Raw genomic sequence first — 17,919 nt, 5'->3', positions numbered from 1 at the left:
TATATTTCAATAAATATTACAAAATCATTAACAGTTATGTGTGGTGATTTTCATAAATATTATGAAGTCATTAATAGTTATGTCTGGTGATTAAAATTTTATGATCCTAATATTTTATCAAATCAAGTGAAGGCACATGACCTTAAAACTTACTGGAAGAATAAAAAATGTGCCTTGTTTGCTTAATTTATGTAGAGTGACAGTTTATCTCATTGTGGGCAAGAGTGTTTTTTCTATTTGCTCTATCTTCTTATAGGCCTGCTCTAGTGGAAACACAAGATTTAAGTTTTTCTTGAAACTTGCAGTCAACAAATATAACATTTAAGGCAATATTTCAAACATTGAAACAAGAAAAATAATATTTCCACAGAATCCCATATCACCAAAACTGAAATAAGTATATCTTCTCTCACTCCCTACCAGTAGAATACATGAATTAATATAATATATTGTAGAACTGTTGAGCCCTCCTCAGTATTCATGTACATGCTGTTTAATCTGAAATATGTATAACTTCACAGTATAACCATAGCTAGAAATCCTTTAAATTTGAGGATTTTAAAAAATTATGTTGAGGCATATGGTTTGGAAATGTGTGTAATAACATTATATATATGAACATTATATATATGAACATTATACATATGTATATCTATATACACACTCTCACAAAGCTAATAAACTTAATTAAGAAAGCTTTACTTTAGGAAACAATGAACACTAGATGATTTAGTGACCAAAACCAAAATTCATACACAAAGGGACCTACTGTGGATTGAATGCCATCCTGTGAACCAAAGGGTCATCAGTTCAATTCCCAGTCACGGCACATGCCTGGGTTGTGGCCCAGGTCCCTAGTGGGGGCCTTGTGAGAGGCAACCGCACATTGATGTTTCTCTCCCTCTCTTTCTCCCTCTCTTCCTCTCTCTCTAAAAATAAATAAATAAAATCTTTAAAAAATTGACTTAGGTTTAACTATAAGCAAAAAACCCCACAAACAATAAAACCTCGTAGACAAAGACACAGTATGGTGATTACCAGAGAGAGAGCAAGGAGGATGAGGGAAGGAAGAAGACAGTAAAGGGGGGATAAATGGTGATGGAAGGATACTTGACATTCAGCACTGAATACACAATACAGTATACAGATAACATATTATAGAACCTTGAAACCTATATAGTTTTAAACAATGTCATCCCAATAAAAAAACACTGGGCTATAATTAGCACATTATATTTCTTAAATTATAGACTAGTCTGTTAAATCTTGAAGTATGGTTTGGATATTAAAATTTAGTATAATCTTTAGGAATGTTCAATAATTTCAGGAGTTGTTCTTCAGTGCATAAAAATATAATGTTTATTGAGTAATGAATAGGAATTTGGAACACTCAATAACCTTAATGCTTTATCAAGTATAGTATGTGGTGTTTGTTGCTTTAATCACTAGTTTGCATCCAGTCCCACTTGTAATTTGTCATCTCTCTTTCCACTGGAATGACACTGAGCTAATTTTCCCAAAGCCAGTTTGATAGATTGAATAGAATCAGTAGGCATAAGCTGTCAGTCTTTAAGTATCACACATTTCTAGGGAAGTTGAAAAATGACTTCAAAGATGCAGTTAATCATTACTCTTTTGGTATTAGTAGGTGCTGTGAGCTGTGGTAGTTTGGTCACTTTTAAGTGTGATATAGAACTCAGAAGTCTTTTTATTAGTTGACACACATAAGCTTTCTCTAGAGAAAAGAATACTGGCAGATATCAGTACATATGGGTGTTTTACCAAAACAGTATTTTAGGAGCTAGGTATTTATGTATATATGCTGATTTGGGAGTACTTCAGAGATATTACTGGTGTACTCAAGAAAAATGGAGTCATAATGCAATACTGGAAAAGGTAGTACTAATTAAACAATGATAAATGAATTAAGTGTAGTGTGATTGATAAAATAGCAATGAAGCAATAGTAATACTTATAATAATTTAGCAGTAGGTATGAGGCACTTTGCATGCATTACAACATTTAAACATCACATGGCTTTACAAGGTAGGCATAACTATCCTCCTTTCATGGATGAAGAAACCAAAGATTAGAGTTTGTGACTTGACTATGATCACACAGGAAGTACATTGTATAATCAGGGTTATAAACCTAGGTCTATCTTATTCCAGGATGGAGGTTCTTAGACACCTTTAAAGCAATGGACTTGGTAGAGGTTGTTTGGTGAGTCCTAGGCATTTGGAGTCCAAAGGTATAGGAATACTTGCCATGGTCATGTATTTCTTTGGTGGAGTTTTCTGGTTTTGTTTATGACTCCCCTCTTTGCCTCCCCTAACATAAGCAGGTAAGTTCATGTTATCCTTTTTTATATTTTTAGTGTATGCATTTGACTTACATGTAGCCTTTTGTTCATGGGGCATTTTATTGATTAAAGGAAACATTTTCCCTTTATTTACCATCTGCACCACAGTTCTGCCTATTTACACCACAGTAAAATTACTGAAATTTGAAAATAAACAAAACTACTGCCTTTCAAATAGATCATCCATAAGATTTATGTTCCCCAGTATAGGAGACCGTTCTGCATGGTGTGGGCCCAGAAAGGACCCACGCCCACAGATAGGTTCTCCCATGGGGAATCAGACCTGCATTGTACCCAGGCTGCTTTGACACTTGCTTTTTGCTAAAACTCCCTCACCCTGAATTAAGGCATCAAGTGCTTACTGTAACTTCTTAAAATCTATGCTAAACCTTCCAAGGATGAGTGTAATCACAACTACTTTTCCCTTTGCATTTGCAAATATCCTTCTTCTGTGATGTGATTAGCGGCACCCTCTCCTTTGTTTTCTGTAAAAGGTAACCACCTAAAGTGAACCTGGGTATAGTAAATGAGGACCATCATGCAATGTGCTCAGAAAAGCAATAAAAGCTTGTCAAGGGAAGGGTTGAGGCTCTCTCCCATTGAGAGAGTGTGGCTGTGCCATCCCTTTTCCTCCACAGGACTCAGTAGTCCATGTGAATTTGTCGTGTCTCATCCATAACACCGCAGACCCCATCAGCCGGGGTTCGCATCACCCCAGTATATTTCCACTTTGGAGTTTAAGTAGGTAATAGGTTGGAAGTGGCCAGCTTTAGCTAACAAAAACTAGACAACTATATTTTCATAGGAAAATCACTGCTAGATAGGTTGAAAAGATGGGGAATATTTTTACTCAGATTTAATTAGTCCTGGCTAGCAATAGGGAAGGGATTATATTTAAGTCAAAAATTCATTCTCTCCCTGGCTGGTGTAGCTCAGTGGATTGAGTGCGGGCTGTGAACCAAAGTGTCGCAGGTTCCATTCCCAGTCAGGGTACAGTGCCTGGGTTGCAGGCCATGACCCTCAGCAACCGCACATTGATGTTTCTCTCTCTCTCTTTATCTCCCTCCCTTCACTCTCTAAAAATAAATAAAGAAAATCTTTAAAAAAAATCATTCTCCTCCATTTCTATCTTCGTATATTACCCACCCCTGAAATCAGTGGGTGGGAAGGTGAGCAAGCACAAATAAAGACAGCTTTTAGGACTTCAAACAACTGTTATGTTTACCCTTTGGAATTACATAAAACTGATTATAATTTATTAATATTTAATTTAAAACACATAAACTTTATTTTATAGTTAGATATAATATGTATATTAGAGATTCCAAAGACTTTGGATGGATGATTAAAACTAGGAATGAAAATAGTGATTTATTTTCATTGTTTAGGACTATCCATTCCATTTGAGATCTGTTTGTATTAAAAATATTTCCATACAGTTTATCCAAAAATATTTAATCACTATAGTATTTATAGAATATCAATTCAAGGACAGTGCTTGACCTTTGATATTGAGAATTCTGAACCTTGCTTTATGACGTTTTCATGCATTTGGAAAATATAATGTATCATTTATATTTCCATGCTTTAAATTCATAAATATTGCCAAGTTCATAATTCAGTTAAAATCTAAAGTATGTATTCAACAAGTTTAAAATTGCTTATTTTGCAGCCTGGCTGGTATGCCTCAGTAGATTGAGCACTGGCCTGCAAACCAAAGGGTCACTGGTTCAATTCCTAGTCAGGGTGCATGCCTGGGTTCCATTCCCAGTCAGGGTACGTGCCTGGGTTGCAGGTCCCCAGTAGGGGTTGATCAAGAGGCAACCACACATTGATGTTTCTCTCCCTCTCTTTCTCTCTCCATACCCTCCTCTCTAAAAATAAATAAATGAATAATATATTTTTAAAAATTGCTTATTTTGCCATTAGAATTAAACAACTGCTCTTCGTTTACACTAAGGAGAAGACCAGAAAGACGTAACTACCCTTGCAATAGCAAGGATGTAAGCCACTCTTAGCAAAACCCTACTATCAGCTTGGTGAGATGCTATAACATGTGATCAAGGAAGTTATTAGTCATTTATGCCAGAGATTTTAAAGAAGTCAGTGGTGTTTCTGGGAAAGAACTAGGTGCAGTTTTTAATTCAAAACAAAAAGAAAAGTACAATAGTTTCTGAAGTTTCTTTCAGGTCTATAATTATATGTAAATTTTATTGTAATAAATACCTTGCTTAATTGCAGTATGTTTTCATCAGAGGTGGGAAATGTATTTCAGGACAGCAAATGCATTAACCTATATAGCTATTAGAACACGCCAACACCAGTTACTTAAGATGCCACTTTGAAGAGGGAATGTTCAACTTCACTTTTATAATCTCAACTTCTTATTGGAGAGTTTTACCAAAATACTTGTCTTATAAGTACCTCAAAACCTAAAAAGGCCTTTCAAACTGAAATTATTTATAATATTCTCAAATCAGTTATCACCTTGAGTTGTTTTTTTTCCATCAACCCAATAGCCTAAGAAAGAAACATGAGTCATATATGACATCATTCCATCATCCTTTCTTTTATTCTCGTCCCAAATTTTCAATTGTTTTATAAACTCTATCTCTGAAATCTATCAGACCACCCCTTCCCTTTCATCTTCCATGCCACTGCTTTACTTCAGCAACATGTTATATTTCACCTAGACTATTACTACATTATTCTTTCAGGCACCTCTTCCTGCTTGAAATTCTCTTCAAGTTAATTCTCCACATTGCTTCTAAAGTTACCTTTCAAATGTGTGAATGTCTTTATGATGCTTTGCTACTTAAAATCTGTCAGTAACTTCTACTTGCATGCAAAAGATAAAGTAAAAAATCTTAATTATGAGCTTTTGAAGCCCCTCATTGGTATTACCCTTGACTATATATCTCTTGTGTCATATCTCCCACCAGTTCTCCATGGAGAATTCACTCACCCTGTAAGAACAACTCATGTTCTTTCAAGCAGTCTTCTTGCTTATATCATATTCCTTTTGCCTGGGATTTTCTTCTTTGCCTGTTCACCTAATCATTTTCAAATATCAACTCTATTGTAACAAAATTTATTCACTTATCCTTTATTTTATGGTTACATGTCCCCTTGATATTGTAACTACCTCTACTGTAGCACATACTACTTCATACTGCCATTATGACCTATCTGTCTTTGTCACTAAACTGCATGGGGCACAGGGAAAGTCAATGGACTGGTCACTTTTGTAAAAGGTGAAAGATTTATATGATCTGAACAGAAACCAGAATATGAGGTACTGGTCACTTTTGTATCTTCAGTGCCTAGGTAGATTGAGCAGGTAGTTGAGGTTTAGTATGTTTATTTTTATTATTATTAATCAAGTAGAATTTGTTCAAGAGTTGGAGGTGGCTAAACTTCACGTACTCTGGGATTCATATTGTTCCTCAACTTTCTTCAATATTTACCCTTGTATCAATGGTCACCTCAAATTATTTCAACTGTAGCAAGAATTCTAGAAGTAAAGCTGTAATTCAGGGTAGTTTCTCCCATACAGTTCTTGGCTCTAGTTTTAGACATGACTCACTGAAGTTATCTGTCTCTAGCCAGCTGAGCAGTAAAATCCCCTGAAAGAACTTGTCAAAAATTCTAAGTTGAAAACTTTTTAGAATATTTGAAGACAAATAAAGAATTAAAGTGTGCTTAATTCTGTATAGATGAGAAATTCTTTACTTCAGAACTCCATTTTTAAAATATTTTTATTTTATTTTATGATTTTTGACTTCATTGAGGCATAATTGACAAATAAAATTATATATAAAATGTACAATGTGATGATTTGATATATGCATACATTGCTAAAGGGTTCCCACAACTGAGTTGAAATTAACACATCCATCACCTCACATATTTGCTTTTTTGTGGTTAGAACACTTACCAAATTTCAATTGTACAATATAGTATTATCAACTATACTCATCATGATATACGTTAGATTCTCACACCTATTCATCTTAATACTGAAAGTTTGTATACTTTTACTAGCCTCTCCCTTATTTTCCACCTCCTCCCCAGCATTTATCTCTTGTCTTTTTTTGATAATAACAGATATTTTAACAGGTGTGAGGTGATAGCTCATTGTGGTTTTGATTTGCCTTTCCCTGATGATTAATGGTATTGAGCACCTTTTCATGCACTTCTTTGTCTTCTTCAGAAAAAAAAATGTCTATTCAGGTCCTTAATCTTTTAAAAAAATGATAATTTGATTTTTTTCTTTGCTATTGAGTTGTGTGAGTTCCTTGTATATTTTGGATACTAACCCCTCATTGTATGTCACATACACATATTTTCTCCCATTCTATAGGTTGTAATTTCATTTGTTCATGGTTTCTTTTGCTATACAGAAACATGTTAGTTTGATGCTATTTTTGTCTTTAGTGTCAAATCCAAAAAATCATCACCAAGACCTATGTGAAAGAGTGTATACCTCCTTTATTTGTTTTGTGTAGAAGTTTTATGGTTTTAGATCTTACATTCAAGTCTTTAATCCATTTTGAATTGATTTTTGTGAATGGTGTAACAGGGATCCAGATTCAGTCTTTTGCATGTGACTACCTCATTTTCCCAGAACCACTAATTGAAGAGACTATCTTTACCCCATTCTATATCCTTAATAATTAATACATTTCTTAATATAAAATTAATACAGCTAAATAAAATAGTTCATTCATAGACCAATGACCCATAACCAAAACATTAGTTAATCTACAAAAAGTCAGATTTTACCAAAATAAGAATTATAATGAAATTTGGAAAAAAGTGATTCACTGAGTAATTGTGTAAATTACTTATGTTTATTTTCATAAAATGCATTTTTTACTCTCTGGTAGTAGGAAGGGAATTGAGGTTTCAATAAGTTAATAAACCATATGAAATCTTTTGGTCCTTTTTGTAGCATTCCTGTAGATAGTCCTGGTTTAAAACAACCATGTATTATTAATCATATTGTTAGATTATGGTCAGTGGTGAGTTTTTAGCTACCTCATTGGGCAGCCTGTTACTTTCACTTTCATAAAATGTTTCTTTGCAATAACTTGTCATTTTTGTCAGATTCACCCTCTGGAGCTTCACAGAGTAAGTGATTCCTTCTCTTATATGGTAGTGAAGTTATCTGAAAGTGAATATCAAGTATTCCCTAAGTTTTTTTTCTTAATTCTAAGCATTGTGGCAGCTTCATGCTTTCTCATCATATTGGTTGCCTAAAAAAATACTTGTTTTTAAAATATGGTGTTAAGACTTGCACATAATGCTGCAGATGTGATCTGACCATCTTGTGATGTGACTGTTGCAACTAATGGTCTAGGTGCTTTATGTATGTGACTGAAACCTAATTTTGGATTAACTGGTGGCAATTGTGTGAATATTTTAGAAGAAGTATCTAAATGCACCTGGAGTCATATATGGAAATATAAGTCACTTTTACTCAGTTAGTGCCTTTTTGAAGTTCTCTCATACTTTCTTGCAGATTTTTTTCTTAAACCTGAAACTAATTTTCACTGTTGCAAGTTCCGAGTGTTTTAAGCTGCTTCTTAAATTCACTTTAAAACTTTATACCCTTATTTTGGCCCGTGTGACTCAGTTGACTGGGTGTTGTCCTGAAAACCAAAAGGTCATGGGTTTAATTCTTGGTTTAAACATGGTTGTGTTGCAGGTTCTGTCTTCTGGGGTACATAGAGAAGGCAATCAATTGACGTTTCTCTCTCATATCGATATTTCTTGCCCTTTCACCTCCCCCTCCCTCTCTCTAAAATCTAGAATAAAATAAAAGATAAAAAATAAAACTCCATACCCTTTTTGATGAACCTCTTCTCCCCACTTTACAGTGTTCAAGATATTTTAAAAGTTTTTGAGGTTTTCCTACTGAGTTAGCACCTTGTACAAGGCCTCCTATTATGGTGCAAACAACCTGTCAAAATAAATAAATAAATTTATTTATTGAGTAAATAAATAAATAAATAATTTATTTATTGAGTAAATAAATAAAAAGTACTTAAAAGAAGAAAAGAAGAATTTAAATGTCTAACAAAGGCAAGCAAATAGCTGCCACATAAAAAAGCATTACTAGAAGAAGATGACTTTGCTCTCATAATTAAGAATAGAGTGGAAAAAATAGAGTGAAAAGTAGAGTTCTGGCCAAGATGGAGGCATAGGTAGAAAGCTTTCGCTTCTTCACACAACCAAAATGAGGATAACAATCAATCTAAAAACAATAAACAATCAGAAGTGCCAGAAAATCAAACTGCATGGAACTCCCACAACCAAGGAATTAAAGAAACAGTCAATTAGACCAGTAGGAGGGAGATGGGCAGAGTGGTGGACAGAGAGAAGCTGAGGCAAGGCAGTGGGACATGCAGGCAGGGCTGGCTGAAAGGACTCCTGGTGAGGTGACAGACCTCATGGGTGGGGCTGGCTGAACTGGAAACTGAGACTCAGAGCTAACTGTGGACTGTGGCAAGGGTTGCCATGGTGGTAGAAACTCCCAGTCTCACATGAGAGTTTGGTGGAAAGCAGGCTGCATTGTTCCCTTTTGGACCCCTCCCTCACAGTCAGGGCCACAGCGCAGCAAAGAGGGTTGACCTGCCCTGGAGAATACCTAAGGCCCTACCCCCTTACAACTTAACAGGTGTGCCGAGACAAAGAAATAGGGACCAAATGAAAGAACAGAGCAAAACTCCATAGAAAAAGCTAAGCAACGAGGAGATAAACAACCTATCTGATATGGAATTCAAAACACTGGTAAGCAAGATGCTCACAGAACTGAATGAGCTTGGTCAAAAAAGGAAAAAACAAGTGAAGACTACCCAAAGTGAAATAAAGCAAAATATTCAGGGAACCAACAGTCACAGGAAAGAAAAATCCAGAACTCAAATCGACGATTTGGAACCAAAGGAAGATATAAACTTCCAACTGGAATAGAATCAAGAAATAAGAATTTAAAAAAATAAAGAGAGGCTAGGAAACTCTGGACAACTTTAAACGTTCCGATATCTGAATTATAGGTGTGTCAGATGGAGAAGAACAACAGCAAGAAATTGAAAACTTATTTGAACAAATAATGAAGGAAAACTTCCCCAACCTGGCAAAGGAAATAGACTTCCAGGAAGCCCAGAGAGTCCCAAAGAAGTTGGACCCAAAGAGGAGCACACCAGGGCACATCATCATTAAGTTACCCAAGATTAAAGATAAAGAGAGAATCTTAAAAACAGCAAGAGGAGAGGATACAGTTACCTACCTTACCACGTAGTTACCTACATGGGAGTGCACAAAAGACTATCAGTTGATTTCTCAAAAAAAAAAAACTTATAGGGAAGAAGAGGCTGGAAAGAAATATTTGAAGTCATGAAAGACAAGGACATACATCCAAGATTACTCTATCCAGCAAAGCTATCATTTAGAATGGAAGGGCAGATAAATTAAAGTTAAAGGAGTTCATCATCACCAAGCCCTTATTATATGAAATGTTAAAGGGACTTATCTCAGAAAAAGATGATAAAAAATATGAACAGTAAAATTACAACAAACTCACAACTATAAACAACTGAACCTAAAAGAAAAAAAAAACTAAGCTAACAACTAGAACAGGAACTGAACCACAGAAATAGAGATCACATGGAGGGTTTTCAGTGGGGAGGGAGATGGGAAGAATAGTGGGGGAAGTTACAGGGAATAAGAAGCATAATTGGTAGGCATAAATCAGACAGGGTGAGGTTAAGAATGGGATAGGAAACAGAGAAGTCAAAGAACTTATATGTGCAACCCATGGACGTGAACTAAATGGAGGGAATGCTGAAGGGTTAGGGTGTGCAGGGCAGAGGGGTGATAAAGGGGGAAAACTGGGAAAACTGTAATAGCATAATCAATAAAATGGACTTAGAAATAGAGTGAAATGTAGACTTCTAGTCTGAAAAAATATCATGAGGCAGTTTGATTCTCAGGAGGAACATGCTCTTAATTTAATAATTAAATTTAAAAATATAATGCCAATATTTGCATCCATCAGAGAAAATATTCTAAGAATCTCTGTACTTTCTGTCTGATTTCAATTTTGACAATAAGGTTTTTTAAAATTTTTATCAATGAAACACTTCTTACTCATTAAGGGATATTGTTTGATATGAAAATGTGAAGTTACTAGAGAGTAAAGTAGTCCAATATTTGATTATTTGCTTTACAAAACAATGTACATATTTCCTCTTGCTTTTTTTAGTGAGAAATATAAAAAAGAAAAAAACTTATAGGCTTTTAGTTGCACATTTATTATACAAAGCAAAGGATACCTGGATGAGATTTCTATTTATCCATGAAAACTCTGCTTATAGTCTGAGTAAATTTTTTTCTAAATGCTAAGAATGTGGTGGACAGAGGGGGCAGATTTACTGTTAAATTAAAATATCTTTGTAAAAACTTCAGTAATAAAAATATTAAGGGCAATGTCCCCTTTTATCAGAGTATGTTATTAAAAACATCTTGCCCCATTTTAACTTGCTTTGTGCCTTTTATATTATACTTTGTTTTGGGTGGTTTTTTTTTTTTTCAAAATCAATTATACATCCGTGGGAAATTGGATTTAAAGACCACGTTTTTCACACAACACTTTTCATTATTTTTCTGGCAGTTTTGAAATGAAATGTGAATTTTATTAATGCTAAAATATCAAAACATGTTACTTTCGACCTCCAGCACATTATTGGAGGACTTTTTTTATCTTTGGTTTTCTTTAACTGATGTGTGACAGGTCTGTTTTTCACAGGCATTTTCTACTACATGAGAAAATTTTTAACCCATGGGAGTGACAGATTATTTTGAGAATGTAACTTTAATCACTGCTTTTGTCACCAGGTATTAAAATTTCATTAGATAATGGTGATGCTCTTAGTGGTATTTCATTCTTCTGTTCATGTCTCTATGATAACCTCTTTACAAATAATTTTGGTTTATTAACTGTATATATTTGCTGTAAGTTAAAGCTTAAAATTTCAATAAAGCTTAAAATTTAAATACCATTGCAAAGGCATTAAAATAAGGCTTTTGCAATGGTATTTCAACTTTAATTGAAAGTGAGATTTCATTGTATTGATCTTTCCTCATATATTTATAAGATTTACTTCACTTTTTTCCCAGGATTAAAACATTTTCTGCTAAATTCTTTTGAAACAATAAGTACTCCTTTCCCAGTTTTTACATTGTTGATTTTCACCAACCTGTCTTATAAGTTTGTGAATATCTTGCTTATAATTGGATGAAAATTGGTGAATTATGATTATATAAGCAAGCCAAGTAAATGATCATTCTATGCATATGAGCTGGAAATGAATATTGGTTATATTTGTTTTTAGTCACCCTGTCTTCCATCACTTTTCTCAATTTCTTATCCCTCTTCCAAACATACACATTAAATATTCATGATTGTGGTCAATCTCAAATTTGAAAGCATTTACATTTCCAGATTCCACTATCTCTAGGTAATTAGTATTTTTCATACACAGAGTGAATTTACTGCTTAGTAATTTTAAAATGTTTAAAAGATCCAGTTAATTAAAAATAGAACTGCCTCATGGGCCAGCAATTCCACTTCTGAAAAAAAAAAAAGAAATGAAATGGGAATAATACTCATTGAATGAGGAAATTAAAAGTACAATAAAAACAGTTTATAAAGTCTTTAAAATATTTTATTTATTTATTTTTAGAGAGAGGGAAAAGTTGGGAGAAAGAGAGAGAGAGAAGCATCAATTGGTTGCCTCTTGCACACACCCCAGCTGGGGACCGAACCCACAACCCAGATATGTGCCCCAACTGGGAATCAAATGGGTGACTCCTCTTGGTCTGTAGACAACACCCAACCAGTTGAGTCATACTAATCAAGGTGAAACATGCTTCTTTTAACAAGATTCAAAATATCTTAATTGTAAATTAAACTGAACTTTCTGTTCTCCTTTAGAAAAAATAATTTAAGTAAAAGAAACATTTCTGCTTAATATTTTGGGATCAATTAACATTCAATTCAACATTACTTAAACTTTCTATAACCATAAAACTACCAACAATTCTAAATTTAGCTCTTACTTACAAAGTGAGAGCAAGGTTTTATGCTGAATAAGGTTGCCAAATGTGTGGTATAGGTAATGAGGTGGTAACCATAAACTGAGATTCTTTATGGGGATTAACAGAGCCTTAAACTGTGGTCTGAAATATGGATATTGCTTTCCAGTAGGTAGAGAGACAAGAGGAAGGCATTCCAATTGAGTGTAATGATACAAATGGGCTGACTGACAAAGATGCAAAGATAGAATTAGGATATGGGTTGACTAGAACAAAAGACACTTTTTTAAAAATTAATGCAACCACCTGTATCTATGTAAATGAACACAGGCCTGGCTGCCTGCTGCTATGAAAGCCAATATTTAAGAGGCAGGTAGTGATGTAAAGGAAAGTGGTTTATTTAAGATGCTGTCCATCTGGAATGTGGGGAACTCATGTCACAAAGCCCATCTCTACATCTCATTGGAGGCAGAGGGTTTTTTTTTTATATAAGGATGGAGAGAGGAATAGAACAAACAGATCAAGGGAGGGGGTTGCAAAATTCTTGATGTGCAGATGAGCACAGTCCATTCCAATAAGGCAAGCGATGTCCAGTGTGAATCATCCTGGTTTAGTCATTTCGGTTTTACATCATTCTGACTTCACATCATCGTGATTTCATGTCATCCTGATTCCATGGTTGAAGGTCAGTGAATCTCCAGGAGTTTGGAGACCTACAGATCGGGGTCTATGTCTTTTTGAAGTTAGTTCCTAGGATTCTTATACAAACATGCTATTCATCTACAAGTTACATATTACTCAAAGTCAGCATTTACAGAAACAATGTCAAAGGAATGGTTGGGTAGGTCACAATTTCCCACCATTATCATTTTCCAATGTTACGTTTATCTCAAAAGCATTGAAAAACAGGAAGTAGATGCAGAAGATGTATGATTCCATTTGTATAGGTTCAAGAACAGGCAAAACTAATGCATGGCGGTAGATTTCAGAATATTGGTTATTGCTGTAGAGTTTTGAGTGGAAGGGAGGCATTTGAGCTTTACAGTGAAATGTTTTGTATCACTTTTTTAACTTTATTTTTATTGTTGAGACTATTATAAATGTCTCCATTTCCCCCTGCCTTTGCCCACCTCTACCCAAGCCCCCAAATCCTTTCCCTCTGGTTATCACCATACTGTTGTCTGTGTCTGAGTTATGTATGTATGTTGTTTCACTAATCCCTTCACCTTCTTTTACCTTGTCCCTACTCCCGCAACACCCTGACAACTATCAGTCTGTTCCACGTATCCATGTCTCTGTTTCTGCTTTGTTAATCAGTTTATTTTGTTAATTAGATTCCACATATAAGTGAAATCATATGGTACTTGTCTTTCTCTGACTGGATTGTTTCACTTGGCATAATGTTCTCCTGGTCATCCATGGTGTTGCAGAATGTAAAATTTCCTTATTTTTTTATGGCCACGTAATATTCCATTGTAAATATACCACAGATTTTTTTGTCTACTCATAAAATTGATGGGCATTTGGGCTTAGCAAAAAGATTCTTTAAAATTTTTAATGTATTTTTCCATTATCATTTAGACCCCTTATACCCCCTTCCCCCTGAAATAACCACCACATTGTTATTGCTCATATCCATGAGTCCTTTTACATTTTTCTTTGATCCCTCTACCCCACTCCCTCTTAGTTGTCATCCTGCTCTCTATCTATGATTCTGTATTTTCTTTGTTAGTTCAGTTTGTTCATTAGATTACACATTTGAGTGAAGTCATATCTTATTTGTCTTTCTCTGACTGGCTTATTTCATTAAGCATAATGTTCTTCAGATCCATCCATACTGTCTCAAATGGTAAAATTTTCTTCTCTTTTACAGCCAAGTAGAATTCCATGGTATAAATGTCCCATAGCTGTTTTATCCCCTCTATTGATGGAGATGGGCTGCTTCCATAACTTACTAATTGTAAATAATGCTCCAATGAACATAGGGGTGTCTGTGTTTTTTCAAATTATTGCTCTTTGTTTCTTCAGATAAATTCCCAGAAGAAGGATAGCTGGGTTAAAAAGCAGAACCATTTTTAATTTTTTGAGGAAATTCCATACTGCTTTCCACAGTGGCTGCACCAGCCTGCATTCCCACCAACAGTGCAAAAGCGTTTCCCTTTCTCCACAACCTTGCTAGCACTTGTTGTTTGTTGATTTATTGACAATTCAGCCATTCTGACAATTGTGAGATGATATCTTCTTATGGTTTTAATTAGTATTTCTCTGATAATTAGTGATGTTGAGCATCTTTTCATATGTCTATTGGTCATCTACATGCCCTCTTTGGAGAAGTGTTTATTCAAGTTATTTGCCCATTTTTTAAATTGGATTGTTTGTATGATTTTTTTTTTTTTGGTGTTGAGTTTTCTAAGTTCTTTATAAGTTTTGGCTGTGAACCCCTTATCAAATGTACTGGCGAATATACTCTCCCATTCGGCTTTTTATTTTGTTGATGGTCTCCTTTGCTTTGTGAAAACTTTTTAGTGTGATGTAACCTCATTTGTTTATTTTTTATTTTGTTTTCCTTGCCTGGAGATATAGATCAGATGAAATATTACCAAAGGCAATGTCCAAGATTTTACTGTCTATGTTTTCTTCTTGGGTTTTTATGGTTTTGCATCTAACATTTAAGCTTTTAACCCATTTTGAATTTCTTCTTGTGTGTGGTGTAAGAAGGTGGTCCAGTTTCATTTTCCTGAATATATCGGCCCCAAGATTCCACTAAAAACTACTACTATTGATAAATAAATTCAGCAAAGTAACAGGATATAAAATTAATATCTAGAAATCCGTTGCATTTTTGTAAGTACCGCACACTAACTGATTAAATCACTGGAGCTCCCAGTTGCATTTTTATATGCCAATAATGAATTAGCAAAAATGGAAATTAAGAAAATAACCCCATTCACAATTGCTTCAAAAAGAATAAAGTGCATAGAAATAAATCTAACCAAGGACGTAAAAGACCTGTACTCAGAAAATTATAAGACACTGAAGAAAGAAATTGAAGAAAATACAAATAAGCGGAAGCACAGACCGTGTTCATGGATAGGAAACATTAACACCATTAAAATGTTTATACTACCCAAAGCAATCTATAGATTCAACTCAATTCCTATCAAGTGTCCAATGTTGTATTTCACAGAACTAGAACAAATATTTCAAAAATTTATATGGAACCTGAAAAAGCCCCACATAGAAACAGCAATCCTGAGAAAGAAGAACAAAGTTGGAAGAATCACCCTACCTAATATTAAACTATATTTTAAGGCCACAGTAATCAAAGTTGTCTGGTACCTGCATAAGAACATACACATAGATTAATGGAACAGAATAGAGAGCCCAAAAGTAAACTCATAGCTTTATAGCAAATTAATATTCAACAGAAAAATCAAGCACATGCAATGGACTAAAGATAGTTTATTCAATAAATGGTGTTTGGAAAATTGGGCAGGTTCTTATATTAGAGCAAGGAACACATATTTAGGCACATAAATCAGGTTGTGCTTTATAGAGATTAATCTTGTAGCTTTTTCTTGATGAATTATAGGTGAAATGTGAAGAAAGATGGACCAGTTGATTAGTATACTCTGTATTCCTTCTGGAAATATATGACATTGTCCAGGAATTGGGCGGTAGGAAGCAGTGATAATTTAAAAAATGATATGGTTTGGATTATGACTTCAAAACTGGTTCTGAAAACAGAAGGAGAAATAAAGGAAAGTATACAATATTTGACATCTAAGTAATTGTGTTCTATGGTTTTGAAGCAGCATAGCATAGTGGCTTAGAATGTGGGCTCAGTCAGATGGACTGGGAGACACTTCTGGAAGTAACATGACCATGGCAACCCAAGGAGAATCTTAAATTCAGTTGAAGATTGTATTGGCTGGTGATGGTGAGGCTGGGAAAATTACATTCATGAAACATCATCTGACTTGTGAATTTGATAAGTATGCATTCACCCTGGGTGTTGAGATTCATCCCCTCATGTTCCATTTCACACCGACGGGCAGCCTATTAACTTCAATGTGTGGGATACAGCAGGGCAGGAGAAGTTTGCAGTTCGAGATGGTTATTACATCTAAGCCCAGCATGCCATTCATTATAATGTTTGATGTAACTTCAAGGGATACTTACAATAATGAGACTAACTGACATATAGGCCTGGTATGAGTGTGTGAAAATATCCTCATCGTGTTGTGTGGCAACAAAGGGGGTAAGTTAAGGACAGGGAAGTTAAGGCAAAATAGATTGTCTTCCACTGAAAGAAGAATCTTTAGTAGTACAACATTTCTACTAAAAGTAGCTACAACTTTGAAAAGCCCTTCCTTTGGCTTGCTAGATAATTAGTTGGAGACCCTAACTTGGAGTTTGTCACAATGCCTGTTCTTGCCCCCACCAGAAATTGTCATGGATCAGCTTTGGCAGCACAGTATGAGCACGACCTGCAGGTTGCTCAGGCTACCACTCTCTTGGGTGAGGATGATGACCTGTGAGAAAGGGAAGTTGCAGCCCAGCATCAGACATCTAGTTTTATGGACAACTGACCTGTGATGTCCGTGGTGTAATATGTTTGCCACTTTATTACATAGCTAAGCAGAACCTGTAATTGAAGTTTGGAAGAACCTGTGGTTGTGGCTGAGAGATGAATGGGTTTTGTTGTGAATGTGGCAGTTTAAAAATACCTTCATTTTTTACCTGTATATTTAGCTGTTTTGGAATGCAATTGTTTCCTTATTGAGTTTCAACCATAAGACTGCTGCAGTCTCATCACTATATTCATTGGTGAAAGCTAGTTTGTTACTGTCATTCCCATTCCTTTAATTTAGAATCAGAATAAAGTTGTATTTAAAATACAAAAAAAAAAAAAGAATGCGGGCTGTACATTTAAAGTGCCCATATTCAACTTCTCCCTGTCTCAATATCCTCAACTGTAAAATGTGGTTTATGGAAAGTCCTGTCTTATATAATCTTTGTGAAGATTAAATGAATTAATATGTATTATGTTCCCAAAAGGAATCTTAGTACAAAAGGAGTAATTGACAAAATGAATGAATCATTGACAGAAATCAGAAACTCCTGCAGGACCTGTAACCATGTGCCTGTTTGGTGACTGGGAACCAGCATATTTCAAAAAAGATATAATAAATATATAGCTTTATAACTGTCAAGTCCTCAGAAATCATGTTTTATTCAATTATTTATTAATCATAAATTAATTCAGTGGTCCCTATTTTCTTAGCATTTCAGTAAAATTAAGTTCTTTGGATCCATAATTCATGCTTGTCATTACACTGTTAAGTGACCCTGCATCATACTGAGGAGTAGTTGTAAGGGTACCTGCAGCTAACCTTTAAGAGTGAAGGACAGATACCTAAGCAAAAACAATTCCAAGGCAATGTGCCACATTCTGA

The 17,919-nt window shown here is 34.8% G+C and overlaps 1 pseudogene; it reads left to right on the top strand.

The window, feature by feature from the left end:
- The first annotated feature begins 16,345 nt into the window (after nucleotides 1–16,345).
- LOC123805197 lies at nucleotides 16,346–17,001 on the top strand (annotated as a pseudogene).
- The last annotated feature ends 918 nt before the right edge of the window (nucleotides 17,002–17,919 follow it).

This window comes from Phyllostomus hastatus, unplaced genomic scaffold (assembly GCF_019186645.2).
Source record: "Phyllostomus hastatus isolate PE091 unplaced genomic scaffold, TTU_PhHast_1.1 phas_scaffold_28, whole genome shotgun sequence".
Classification (NCBI taxonomy): domain Eukaryota; kingdom Metazoa; phylum Chordata; class Mammalia; order Chiroptera; family Phyllostomidae; genus Phyllostomus; species Phyllostomus hastatus.
This window is presented reverse-complemented; position numbering and strand designations above follow the sequence as displayed.